Source organism: Nycticebus coucang, chromosome 7 (assembly GCF_027406575.1).
Source record: "Nycticebus coucang isolate mNycCou1 chromosome 7, mNycCou1.pri, whole genome shotgun sequence".
In the NCBI taxonomy this organism is placed as follows: domain Eukaryota; kingdom Metazoa; phylum Chordata; class Mammalia; order Primates; family Lorisidae; genus Nycticebus; species Nycticebus coucang.
The window spans coordinates 87,687,900-87,701,330 of record NC_069786.1 but is presented as its reverse complement, the minus strand read 5'-3'; the positions used below and the strand labels follow the sequence as shown (position 1 = coordinate 87,701,330).

The window sequence follows — 13,431 nt, the reverse complement described above, 5'->3', positions numbered from 1 at the left end:
CCACAGGCGCCGCCCAAAAGTCAATTAATTTTATAACACTTAAGCAAGGATGTCTCTATTGGTTTCTAATTTCAGTAATTCACAAATATTTTAGAAGGTATTTACTTTATTAACCAGGAGAACTGGAAAGTGGACAATTACAAAGAGAGATTACAAAAGCCTAATTTAAATGTGCCTTACGTCAATTCAAGATCTGATTTACACACACCTCACAGCTTTGATTAAGAGGGTGTTATAGTTTGGTATAACATCTTCAGTGTAACATCCTTTGGCCAACCCCTCCCCGTTCCCAAAGAAGACCTTGTAAAAGTTTATTTGTCAGTAGTCAAATAATGTGCATACTTTGAGCACAGGTAATAATATGTTGTGGCATTTATGTGTTGTATTTTTTTAATGTTTAGAACCTATATATTCAAGGACGTAAGAACAAAACATGAGCCACACAGGGTAATTAATCTTTCTATTTTATAATAGTTGCAGATCACGTAAACTTTTCCCGAACAGTACAAGTATCCAGCTTCTTGACAGATTAGGCTCTGCATGACTTCCTGTTCCTTTAAGAGAAATACTTATGCAGTGTGTATAACATTACTAGGTGAAAGAAACGAGACATAAAAGGACATATATTGTGTGATTTCATTTATGCGAAATATTAATAGGCAAATCCATAGAGGTAGAAAGCAAAGTAGTGGTTATCAGGGGCTGGAAGGGAAAGCTTTGTGAAGTGACTCTTTCTTGAAGAGTACAGGGTTTTCTTTGAGGGTGATGAAAATTCTAGAACTAGACTGTGGTGATGGTTGAACAACCCTGTGGATGTGCTAAATGCCGCTGAACTGTGTACACGTTAGAATGGTTAAAATGACAAATTCTGTGTTATGTGTATTTTAACACAATAAAAAACACATAGTTTTAAAGTATTTGTGTAGAATAGAATCTCTCTTCAAAGGATGAAGATTGATAGTACTCAGGGTATAGAAAACAATGTGCCTGGCGTGGGGGAAGGAATTCTAAAAGATACATTGCTAAATGTTTCAGTCGGTGAGATTAAATTAGGAGAAATGTCAGGTTACAGTTCTTCCCTTAGACATATGCTCCAGCTAGCCACAAAACAAAAAAAGCAAAACAAAAACAAAGCCAAGGATCGCTTACAATCGGGCAACCAACCACAGAGCGGCAGCCGTACTGTGAGCGACGCGTCCGCGCGGGCCAATCAGAGTCCCGGGAGCTCAGCTCCGGGGCGGGCTCTCGGCGGCAGTGCCCGCCCTGCGCTCCCACGTCGCGGCAGAAGGACTCGGGTGGGAGCCGGCTGCGTCACCGACCTTGCAGAGCAATTACGGCTTTCTCCCACCAAGTAGTCTAAAGCTGAGGATTTAGTTTTATGCTGGCATCAATGTACTGGCTCTCAGTGTCCCTATGGCTAAACGAAAGGATATTATCCTCACCTTTACTCCTTTTAAAGAACTCAGGGATATTTATAGCTGTGACCTTATGACCTTAATTCTTGCCTTTGCTATCTTCCTCCTCACTGTCTGGAAATCATGCCTTCCTAAAATTTCATGTCCCATCAGGTTTAGGTAAAAAACTTTGAAAGTTTTGGCTCAAGAATTAGAGAAGGTTGTTAATTGCTTTAAAATGAGACAAAATGGCGTCTGCTCTGCCTGCGGAAGGGCTGCTCTCTGTGTAGGCACTTTTGTGACATTCTGTGTCACCCACGCTACCCGTTACAATGCTCACAACATTCACATATCTGATCGGGAGGAAATGTAGCTGGCGCTGTTATTCATTCCTGTTACCTCCTGTCTTGAAGCAAAATGCCAGTGCTTCATGCAGCGTGGAGTGGTAAACATCAGCTGGGGAAAAGCTTTTATTTTAGGGAATTCTGTCACAAAATGAATTTCTGAACACCAAAATTAAAAACAATGCAAGACTGTTTGCAATGTACAGCGTTGGTGCAAGCAGGTATTCCCAATAATTGATTTCAGATACAATCATGAATGACATCTCTCCTGTGGTCTCCTATGTCCTTGTACAACACAGATTATTCTATTTTGTATGCCCACCCATTGTGTGCATTCACAAAACAGATTTTTTACACTGTTAAGAAGACATAGTAAAGACTGAGGATTTCATACAGTACTAATAAAATTAAAAATTTTTTAAAACCTGCCAAATGGGTAAGATGTTTGCCCTATATTAGTGACTATCATTTTGATGTGAAACCTACTTTAATGAATACCTGACAAAGAAACCTTTTAAAGAAATGATTATCTTTGACATGAATACATTCAGCTACTGTTTATACAATGATAACTTAACTAGCTGGGGAAAATGGCACAATATTACGACGAGTATAGAAAATACTACATAAAGAAAACATAAAGGCTGCCTGAAGAGTTAATGACTAATTATTTCATCTGAGTTGGTGCTTCAGTGATGATTTGCTCTGAGAAAAGCTTATGCTTATGGTATTATGGGTGCAATCTGTACATTTGGATTATACTCAGGGCCTTATTAATATCTTCTGTTTGAAATTACAGAAATTACCAAAGCAAGAAAGCTTTATCTTTGCATTCTGCTTTCAGACATAAGGCAAAGTAATTATCATTTATAACCCAGTGACTGCGTTTTCTGTCTTAAAATTATAAACTAAGAAAAAATGCAAAGTGCTTGCATAGAGTGTAATGATACTTAAACATGATGACCTCAATCATGAACATTGCATTCTTCATCTTAGGATGACATGTTAAAGCAAAGGCAAATAGCTATTCTATTATAGAGTGGTCTAATTGTTGTCAGAGAGGAGGAATGAAAACTACACAGTAAATGGTTATAAAATACAGGCCATAATGACAAGCTAAATTACTTATTATTAGCCTGATGAAAAGAAGGCTAAGTTGTGAATTTGTGAGTCTTCACAACTAAACAAAAGATAAGTAAATAGGCAATCTATTTATTGTTCTCCATTTCCACTGAAGACAGCAGCTTAATTTGGTTAAATAAAAGAACATTCTTAACAATGTGGCTAAGAATAATGAAAGAAAGTATGAAATCCTTCTCCTTGGAGATTTTGACCATAAGAACATGAATCTATCTGGGCATGGTAGCTCACACCTATAATCCTAGCACTTGAGAGGCCGAAGGGGGTGGTTTGCCTGAGCTCACGAGTTGGGAGACCAGCCTGAGCCAGAGCAAGGCTCCGTCTCAAAAAAAATAGTCAGGCGTTGTGGCAGGCACCTGTAGTCCCAGCTACTTGGGAGACTGAGGCAAGAGAATTGCTTAAGCCCAAGAGTTTGAGGTTGCTGTGAGCTGTAACACCCTGGCATTCTATGAAGGGCAACAAAGTAAGACTGTTTCAGGGAAAAAAAAAAAAAGTGAATCTATAGATAAATATTTCTCAGATGTCTGGGTATGAATTATATGCTTCTTGTTGATGTGGTTCTATGGAAATCAATTGTCTAAATTAATGCAATGCTGTTTTGCCCCCCACAGACGATATGTTTGTGTTTAATGTAAATTAAATGTTTTTAGCATTGAACTTCACTAATTTAGAAAGCTCCCACTGGTCATTAATGAAACCTAAATGAAGAACTGTGAGTTCTTTGTGAATCTAGTTAATCATAGAATGGGGTACAGTGGGGAAACTGGGGGATGTGGATAAAATGGTTGGAGGATGGGTAAGAACATTGAATAAAATTAAAATTAATTACTTAAAAAATTAATTTAAAAAAATCCTGGCTGCATTTAGAATCTTTCAGAGAAATCGAAAAAAATACCAATGCCTGAGCTCCACTTGCCAGGAGCTCAGATTTGAGAGCCACTCACTATTCTGGTTCTTTTAAGACTCTGCAATGCTAATAAAATTAAGGAGAGCATAATCGTTAAAAATCCCTACAGCAACTATGGCTTTGGAGTATTTCTTAAACATACAATACAAATAAATAATTATCAACTGCCCATCTATCCACGGAGCCATGAGTGGTGTGATTTTAGTAGAAGCATATGATGTAGTTCTAAGAAGAGCATTAAATCAGAAGAGGTGCCGTCTCAACCTGGCTCCATTGTCCACCCCTGGCGAATTGTAGGCCACTGAGCAAGCGGCTTTATCTCTTTGGGTTTCCAATTTCTCGCACATGAAGTGGAGGAGCTACATGATTGTTATTGTCTCTTCTAGTTTCCTGATTCTCTGGCATTATGTGATGACTGTGTAGCTTTTTGCAGGTAACTGTGTTTGAAACATTAATTGCCAATTTTTAAGTTACAGGAGCTACCTTACAGCAAAAAGGTCAAGGCATCTTACTAATTCTATTGCAGGATCTTTCTTATAACCACTTTTAAATAAGACTATTTACTTAGTTAAGTCAGTCCAACAAAGATAATATTGTAAAAGACTTTTCCAAGTGAGTTACAAACTACTTTCTGTAATGGTGTTTGAGTTACCCTTAAATCTCCAGTAAAATGTTTAGTGTTATAGGTTGGTCTTGGCTATGTTGTAGGGAATTAAAGAAAGTATTCTGTGCACACAGCTAGAGTGAAGCAGAAAACAGCAACAGCAGCTTGGAAACGGCATTTACAGGACATCAAGAGTAAATTGTGAGGTCCTGAGCTATAACATCTATTACCTGCAGTGTTTTCAAGCATCACATATGGTGTATCTGTATTACCTTTAAAGAAATAGGAATTCATTTGGAGCCTAGTCTGGCAAACATTTTCTGAGTACCTACTGTGTGTCAGGCACTGTGCCAGAAACAGTAATGATGCACAAAGCTTATAGTCTTGTAGAGAAGAAAAATTGAATTGAAAGGATGGAATCCAAATTCTCTTAACCTTTAAAAGGCACATACTTTTCCATCAAGATTACCAAAACAATGGCATTAGCCCTCCGGAAAAAACTGTGAGAAATCTGTTCTTTTATTAGATTTGCCTCACAAATAATTTCTATAAATCCCCAAGGAACACCATGTTCCACAATCTGTCCAGAAGGACAATAAATAATCAATCCTCTAGCCATGCTGATCTAGATGCTACTAGAAGTGCCTTGCTATTCTTAGAATTGCCCATCAAATTTAAATATAAATAAATTGATAATTATCTTTTCAATAATTTTAATTGACCACCTACTGCATGTTGAAGACTGTTGCAGACGACTGGTCTCCCCAGCCACCTTTGCATGGTGGGTATGCACTTACCACTCTTTTAGGTATAACTGGGAAAATGAAAGCTCTTCCTCTTCATATGTTTTCCCAGGCCTGCTCCATCACCCACCCAGGATAGGATGATTTACAGTGGAAACATCCAATATCTTCACTCTCATCCCTGCTTCCCACTGGTACTATTCAGCCCCAGAGGCACAGACAAGGCAATGGTTATAGTTTAAAAGATACACTTCAAAGTCTGAGTTATTCAATTAAAAAAATAGATAAGTTATCAATAGTCTAGACCATAGACCATTCCAGTTCCTTATGCCAGCACAATGATAAAGCCTGATAGAACTATTCTAAACAAGATAGTGAGAAAAGTCTTGCATAAAAGAAATACATATTTCCAGGGGGCAGGAGGAATGATTTTTCAGGGGCAGGACTAGTTCATATTTTGGACAAAAAAAAACTTATCTTTGCAAGGGTATATTTCTACTAAAGATAGTAGAATTTACATTGGTCAATAGCTAACTTAATATCTTTCTTAACCAGCAACTTTCTGGTTACTGGTGACTTAAAATTTTCTCCAAGAACAATAAAAAGTTATTGGGTAGTGCCTGTGGCTCAGAGAGTGGGGTGCCAGCCCCATATACCGAGGTTGGCGAGTTCAAGCCCAGCCCTGGCCAAACCGCAACAACAAAAAAAAATACAAAAATAAATAAACTTAATTTAAAAAAAAAACTAACTTGGGCGGCGCCTGTGGCTCAGTCCGTGAGGCACGGGCCCCATATACCGAGGGTGGCGGGTTCAAATCCACCCCGGCTGAACTGCAACCAGAGAATAGCTGGGCGTTGTGGTGGGCGCCTATAGTCCCAGCTACTCGGGAGGCTGAGGCAGGAGAATCGCTTAAGCCCAGGAGTTGGAGGTTGCTGTGAGCCGTGTGATGCCATGGCACTCTACCGAGGGCCATAAAGTGAGACTCTGTCTCTACAAAAAAAAAAAAAAAACTAACTTAAAAAAAAGTTATTATACTTACAGAAATATTCTGAGTGATTTTTGTAAAGCAAAATAATCTGCTCCAAAGGTAAATTAATGTTTCCACTATTAACACATTTTAAATGATGTCTTTCTGGCTCAGCGCCTGTAGCTCAGTAACTTGGGTGCCAACCACATACACTGGAGCTGGCAGGTTCAAATCCAGCCTGGGCCTGCCAAACAACAATGACAACTATGACCAAAAAAGTAGCTGGGCGTTGTGGTGGATGCCTGTAGTCCCAGCTACTTGGGAGGCTAAGGGAAGAGAATCACTTAAGCCCAACAGCTGGAGGTTGCTGTGAGCTGTGATGTCACAGCACTGTACTGAGGGCAACACAGTGAGACTGTCCCAAATAAAAAAAAAAAAAAAAAAGATGTTGTTCCAGTTAAGTAAAAACACAAACTTGATTTCACTTGACTCCCTACATGGAACCAAAAAAGAGACTGAATAGCCAAATTAATCTTGAGCAAAAAGAACAAAGCTGAAGCATCACATTGCCTGATTTCAAATTGTACTACAAGGCTACAGTAACTAAAACACAGTGGTACTGGTGTAAAAACAGACAGAGTGAACAGAATAGAGAATCCAGAAATAAAGCCACAATACTTATCGCCACCTGGTCTTTGACAAAGTCAGTAAGACCATACACTGGAGAAAGAATACCCTATTCAATACATGGTGCTGGGAAAATAGGATTGCTATATATAGAAGAATAAAACTGGACTCCTATCTCTCGCCATAAAAAAATCTACTCAAAATGGATTAAAGACTTGAATGTAAAACCTGAAACTATAAAAATGCTAGAAGAAAGTTGGGTGAGATGGCTCGTGCCTGTAATTACAGCACTTTGGGAGATAAAAGCAAAAGGATAGTGTGACCCTATCTCTATCAAAAAATAAAAAAATCAGTTGAGGCTCCGCGCTTGTAGCTCAGCGGCTAGGATGCCAACCACATACACCAGATCTGGCGGGTTCGAATCCAGCCCAGGACTGCCAAACAGCAATAACAACTGCAACCAAAGAAATAGCCAGGCATTGTGGCGGGCGCCTGTAGTCCCAGCTCCTTGGAAGGCTGAGGCAAGAGAATGGCTTAAGCCCAAGAGTCTGAAGTTGCTGTGAGCTGTGACACCACAGCTGTTTACTGGGGGTGGCATAGTGAGACTCTGTCTCAAAAAAAAGAAACTTAGTTGGGCATGATGGCATGTACCTGTAGTTCTAAACTACTCAGGAGGCTGAGGCAGGATTATCTCTTAAGCCCAGGAGTTTAAGGGTACAGTGAGCTATGCTATGTTCATGCTACAGTACTCTGGGCAACAGAGCAAGATCCTCCCTCCCTTCCTTCTTTCTTTCCTTCCTTCCTTCCTTTTTATTTTTTGAGATAGAGTCTCACTCAGTCCCCCTGGGGTTGAGTACTTATGGTGTCATAGCTCACAGCAACCTCAAACTCTTAGGCTCAGGCAATCCCCTTGCCTCAGCCTCCAGGGTAGCTGGGACAGCCTCCCAAGTAGCCAGACAACGCCCAGCCAGTTTTTCTGTTTTTTAGTAGGGACAGGGTCTCCTTTTGCTCAGGCTGGTCTCAAATTCCTGAGCTCAGACAATCCACCCGTCTCTACCTCCTAGAGTGCTAGGATTATATGTGTGACCCATCATGCTAGGCCAAGATCCTGTTTCTAAAAAGAAGAAGAAGAAGAAGAAGAAGAAAAGCATAGGCATTAAAAAACAAAAATAGACAAATAGGACATAGTTAAACCAAAAGCTATTTCCAAACTATACATTCAACAGGGGACAGATAGTCAGAATTTACAAGGAACTCAAACAATTCAACAACCAAAAAACCCCACAAATAATTCCATTAAAAAGTGGGCTAAGAGGTGGCACCTGTGGCTCAGTGAGTAGGGCGCTGGCCCCATATACCGAGGGTGGTGGGTTCAAACCTGGCCCTGGCCAAACTGCAACAAAGAAATAGCTGGGCGTTGTGGCGGGCACCTGTAGTCCCAGCTACTCGGGAGGCTGAGGCAAGAGAATCACCTAAGTTCAGGAGATGGAGGTTGCTATGAGCTGTATAAAATGAGACTCTGTCTCTACAAAAAAAAAAAAGTGGGCTAAGGACATGAATAGACAGTTTTTAAATAAGCAGATGAAAAAATATCCAACATCATTTATCATCAGAGAAATGCAAATTAAAACTATAATGACATACAATGAGATGTCATCTTATACTGATCAGAAGGGCTATTGTTAAAAAGACAAAACATAACAGATGTTGGTGACAATGTGGAAAGAGGGAACTCTTATACACCATTAGTGGGAAAGGAAATTAAAGCAACCTCTATGGAAAACAGTGTGGAGATTTCTCAAAGAACTAAAAATAGAACTACCGTATAGTCCAGCAAGCCCACTCTTGGGCATCTACTCCCAAAATAAATAAATAAATAAAAAGATACCTGCACGCCTATGTTTGTCACAGCACTATTCACAATAGCAAAGATATGGAATGAGCTTATATGTCCATCAGTGGAGGATTGAATAAAGAAATGTGAATAAAGAAAAATGTGATATATATAGGCAAAGGAATATTATCGGTCATAAAAAATAATAAAATCATGTCTTTTGCAGTAACATGGATAGAACTGGAGGCCATTATCTTAGGTGAAACAACTCAGACACAGATTGTCTCACTTTAAGTGGAGTTAAATAATACATACATGTGGAAGACGATTGTGGAGTGATGGACAAGGCAGACTCAGAAGGGTGGGGGGCTGGCAGGGGAGATGATGGGAGGTTGCTTGCTGGGTACAACATGAATTGCTTAAGTAATGGATGCACTGATGGCCCTGACTTCACTAGGATGTGATATATCAATGTAGAAAAATTGCGCGTGTACTCCATGAATATATACGTATAATAAAAATGAATATAAACATATCTTAAAAAAAGAGATGACATTTTTCTGTTTCATACTCCAAAAAATGAATTATTAAACTTTCATGTTTGGAAATTACCATTTGTAAAAGAGAACCCTGATCCCTGTCCTATTCTCAGTCAAAGATGGAGAGAATATTAGGAATGGGTGGTTAGGTTGAAAGTTTAATGGATTCTTGCACACCATAGAAAATACCAAATAGTTTTTAGACTTTGTCAAAATGAATATAAAAATATTTTATTTCCTAAGGCTTCTGTGTACCCAATGTCATGCCTGTTGTATAGTAGACATTCTATGTACATTTGATAAATGAATGAATAATTGAACATAGGTAGGTTGTGAAAGATTTTAGTAAACATCTACAAAAAAGTATCTGTACTTCTGGGTGGTGCCTGTGGCTCAGCGGAGTAGGGCGCCAGCCCCATATGCCGGAGGTGGTGGGTTCAAACCCAGCCCCAGCCAAATACTTAAAAAAAAAAAAAAAGTTGAGAAAGTGTCTATTCTCCCAACATGCAAATAAGAGATTCAACTACCTTAATAAAATAATTTCACATTATCTATTTAATACTTATAACAACTCCTGAAGTATGTCATACAATTTCAATTTTTACATGCAGAAACCTAAACTGAAAGTAAATAATTTAAGGTCACAGATTAGAAATGCGGGAAAAAACCTGGATTTGCATCTAGAGCTGTTGCTTTTAGTTCATTAATTCATCAATGAACATCCACTGAAGTAGTAGGCTGCTATTCCTATTGGAACTGCAATCTACACAGCCCACTGTTGGACAATGACTTAGGAAGCAAGCCATATTGTTGACTAAGACCATTTTATGAACTGAATTTAAAGTGTTCAGTATTTGTCACAAATAAAAACTTGTTTAGGGGTTCTGGTTGATTGATTGAATACTATGTCAAAATGTTCTGTTCTGAAATACAAAGAAGGATTGATTGCTTTTTGAGGTCTCAAGCCCTGAAAAGGTTGTCATGCTGTTCCCCCAAACTTTCATATGTATTTCAAAAATATTTTTAAATTATGAGTTATAAAGTGAATGTAGTATAGTTCCTTAAAGTCTGCATTTCCCCTAATAATTACTCATATGCTGTTTTTGGCTTTTTATGGTGCCCTAAGCACATACTTAGTTTGCTCTTTGCTTAATCCAATCTGGGATACCAGATGTCCATCTGCACATTTTGTTTGGCATTGTGCCATGTTGTATTCTTATCAGTTAATTTGGAAACCCATGCTCAGTGGATAAACTAACCTTCTGGATGAAGGCTATGATTCTATTCTCAAGTGGAGAGAGATGTGTTCTCCTGGGATTTAAAGGGAGGAATATAAGCTATTGAAGTTGCCCTGCTCCTGTCACAGGTGGTAACAGCTGGGATGGAACTCATGTGCCACTAATATGCCACAGAAATCTTGTTCAAAAATCATGGGCCACGTATTTTGGTGGAGGAAATTTTCATGATTTTAAAGGTAAAAATTTGAAGAGGATCTAGCTGCTCCCAGAGAACTAAAAACTAACATCTTTGAAAGACAGTTCTTGCCATTTTGAAACTTGAGCCTTCATTAATTATGTTTAAATCAGTGGTGTGAACTGTATAATGTTATAATTGTAACCTACCAATAAAGCTCTCTACCCTTTTTAAAGAAACATATTACAAGAAATTTGAAATATATAATTAATTAGCAATTACCTAGAAAGGCTGCTAGACAACTAATACTCTGTTGTATAGTTAAAGGCAGATATATCCTGAGTTACAAATTAAGTCTTGTGTTAAATTTCTTTCTTAAGGGTATGGGTTAATCAGAACACAAATTTTTTTTTTTTTTTTGTAGAGACAGAGTTTCACTTTATGGCCCTCGGTAGAGTGCCATGGCATCACACAGCTCACAGCAACCTCCAATTCCTGGGCTTAAGCAATTCTCTTGCCTCAGCCTCCCAAGTAGCTGGGACTACAGGCGCCCGCCACAACACCTGGCTATTTTTTTGTTGCAGTTCGGCCGGGGCCGGGTTTGAACCCGCCACCTCGGTGTATGGGGCCGGCACCTTACCAACTGAGCCACAGGTGCCGCCCAGAACACAAATGTTTTTAAACATCAGTATCATATGCTGTGGAGGCAAGGAACGCAAATATCTTCCTGATAGTGCATGTGCAAGATTTGGTTTGAAATACTCTGAACTTTGGTGCTATCTTAGTGTTCTCTATGTTTGTTAACGTCTTTTACTTCCTTGGAATTCATTGGAATTTTTGAAGGGAAGTAGAGAAGTTATTTGACTTTTGGCTACTTCAGTTTCTTCATCTGTAAAATAGAATTTGCACAGAGAGAGAGAGAAAGGAAGAGAGAGAGAGAGGTCTTAGAGTGGTTAAAATCTTGAGCTCTGCACCCAGACAAGTGTGAGTTGTTGCCCTGGCTCTGCCATTTTTCTAGCTGTGTGATCCCGTAAGTAAGCCATTTGTCTAAGCTTTAGTATCTGTATTGATAAGACAAGAATAATAATAGTACCCCTTCTAGGGTCTTGTAAGAATAAAATGAGATAATGCAGTTGAGTGCATAGCATGGAACTAGCACCTTGGACATTATATATGTTCAATAAGTTATTTGATTTACAAATTCAAAGCAGCAGTCGTTTTAATCAGAACCATTTGTTAAAAATGGTTCTGACTGAAATCATTTTTGGTTTTAAATGAGATTCAAATAAGATCTGTGTCTTCCTCCACAATTTCAGAAGTAATTTGCCCCTCCTCAGATTTCCCACCCAGCACTTTATTCACACACATATAGGCCAGTGTCTGACTTCTACAGTCAGAAATGAGTATAGAGATAGAAATGTCTGAGCCTGTCTTTCCCAGTGGATTATAAATTCTGCAGTTGAATCTCCAGCTGTGATTATGTTGTCTGCAGATAGTTACATTATCAGTGAAGATAAAATTTTAGTCAGCAGTTCTTCCCTGCAATCCAGATGAGCCACTGAGTTGTACAATAGAACAGGAAGGGAACCACTCGCTGACCTGCCAACAATCAGGGCACAGCCATCCAAGGGTGAGTGCTAGTGTGGGTCCTGTATGGAATTGCAGGGAGAGAGGACACCCAGCAAAAGTAAGGTCAAAGAGAACAGAGGTCTTCTTAAGGAGAACCCAAGGGTACACCTGCGAGGTCCTCCCTAAAGGTGACTCAGCTCTTAGGAATTTGTGAAAACTTAACTTCCTGGGACCTGGAGGCTGACACTTGCTTCTGTGAAAGCCCTCCGTTCTGTAAAAGCCCGAGCCCACTTCTCCAGCTTAATTCAAACTTACTAATGAGAAAGGTACCTGTGGAACTTTTTGACTGTGGATAAAAAGAAGAGTAGCCAGTCGGGGAGTGAATTCTTCTGGGTCAATGCTCCACCAGTGAATAAGCCTTTTTTTTCTTTTTCTTTCTTTTTTTTGCAGTTTTTGGCTGGGGCCAGGTTTGAACCCACCACCTCTGGTATATGGGACCAGCACCCTACTCATTTGAGCCACAGGCACTGCCTAATAAGCCTTTCCTCTTTCAAACATGGTGTTTGGGTGCTCTTTCTCTCCATTGGGCCTCATCTTCCTGCAACATCAAGGTGAGAGCATTCAAGGGGGAGGAAGAGAACTTTGGTTTTTTTGGTCCCTAGGAAGAAGGGCGTAGCCGGGATTCCTAACATTAATGGAGTTGCCGAGGTACCTTCCCCAGTCCCTGTCTGCTCTTTCCAAAAGATACTTCTGATGTGATTTGGAGACCTGAAGTTTTGGTTATGAGTCCTATGCCCACTGGCAAATCTTCCCTTTTAAACATGCTCATACATACACAGAAATACATAACCGCACATCCAGTCCTTTTCCTTTAGTATCAGTCCTGACATGAGCTCTGTGATGTTTATAATACCACCTTAACAGTGCTACAAAACTACATGGAAATAAAATTAGAAAAGTCTGTCATGCGGTGTGTTTATTGTTGCATAAGTTATCCATTTTGAAAGTGAGTGTTTTTTTACATGACTTTTTTGTATTACTCAAGGATAATGATTGCTGAGTCCCTTATGTTCTGGAAAGAAATTTCAGACATAAGAATAACTTATTTAAAGATCTGATCACAATTCACTCAATTCAACTCAAATTACCAAATCTCAAAAAAAAAAAAAAATTACCAAATCTCCTCTGAACTTCAATTGCATACAAAGCACTGAAGTAGTAGGAAATATTGTGGTACACAAATGGGTTACAGTGCACAGCTCCTGGCCTTCCAGGGGAACATAATTTAGAATCATTGCTATTGTCAAAGTGTATTTCTTCATAACACTATGATACACAGTATGCTTGATG

General features: G+C 39.2%; 1 long non-coding RNA gene across 1 annotated transcript in view; it reads left to right on the top strand.

Moving 5' to 3' along the window:
* LOC128590133 (uncharacterized) overlaps positions 1-13,026 on the top strand; it is a 34,122-nt gene extending 21,096 nt beyond the window's left edge. Inside the window, exon 3 of the long non-coding RNA XR_008381226.1 lies at positions 12,532-13,026. This is a non-coding gene — a long non-coding RNA (uncharacterized LOC128590133). The remainder of the gene's footprint in view (positions 1-12,531) is intronic.
* Positions 13,027-13,431: the final 405 nt, after the last annotated feature.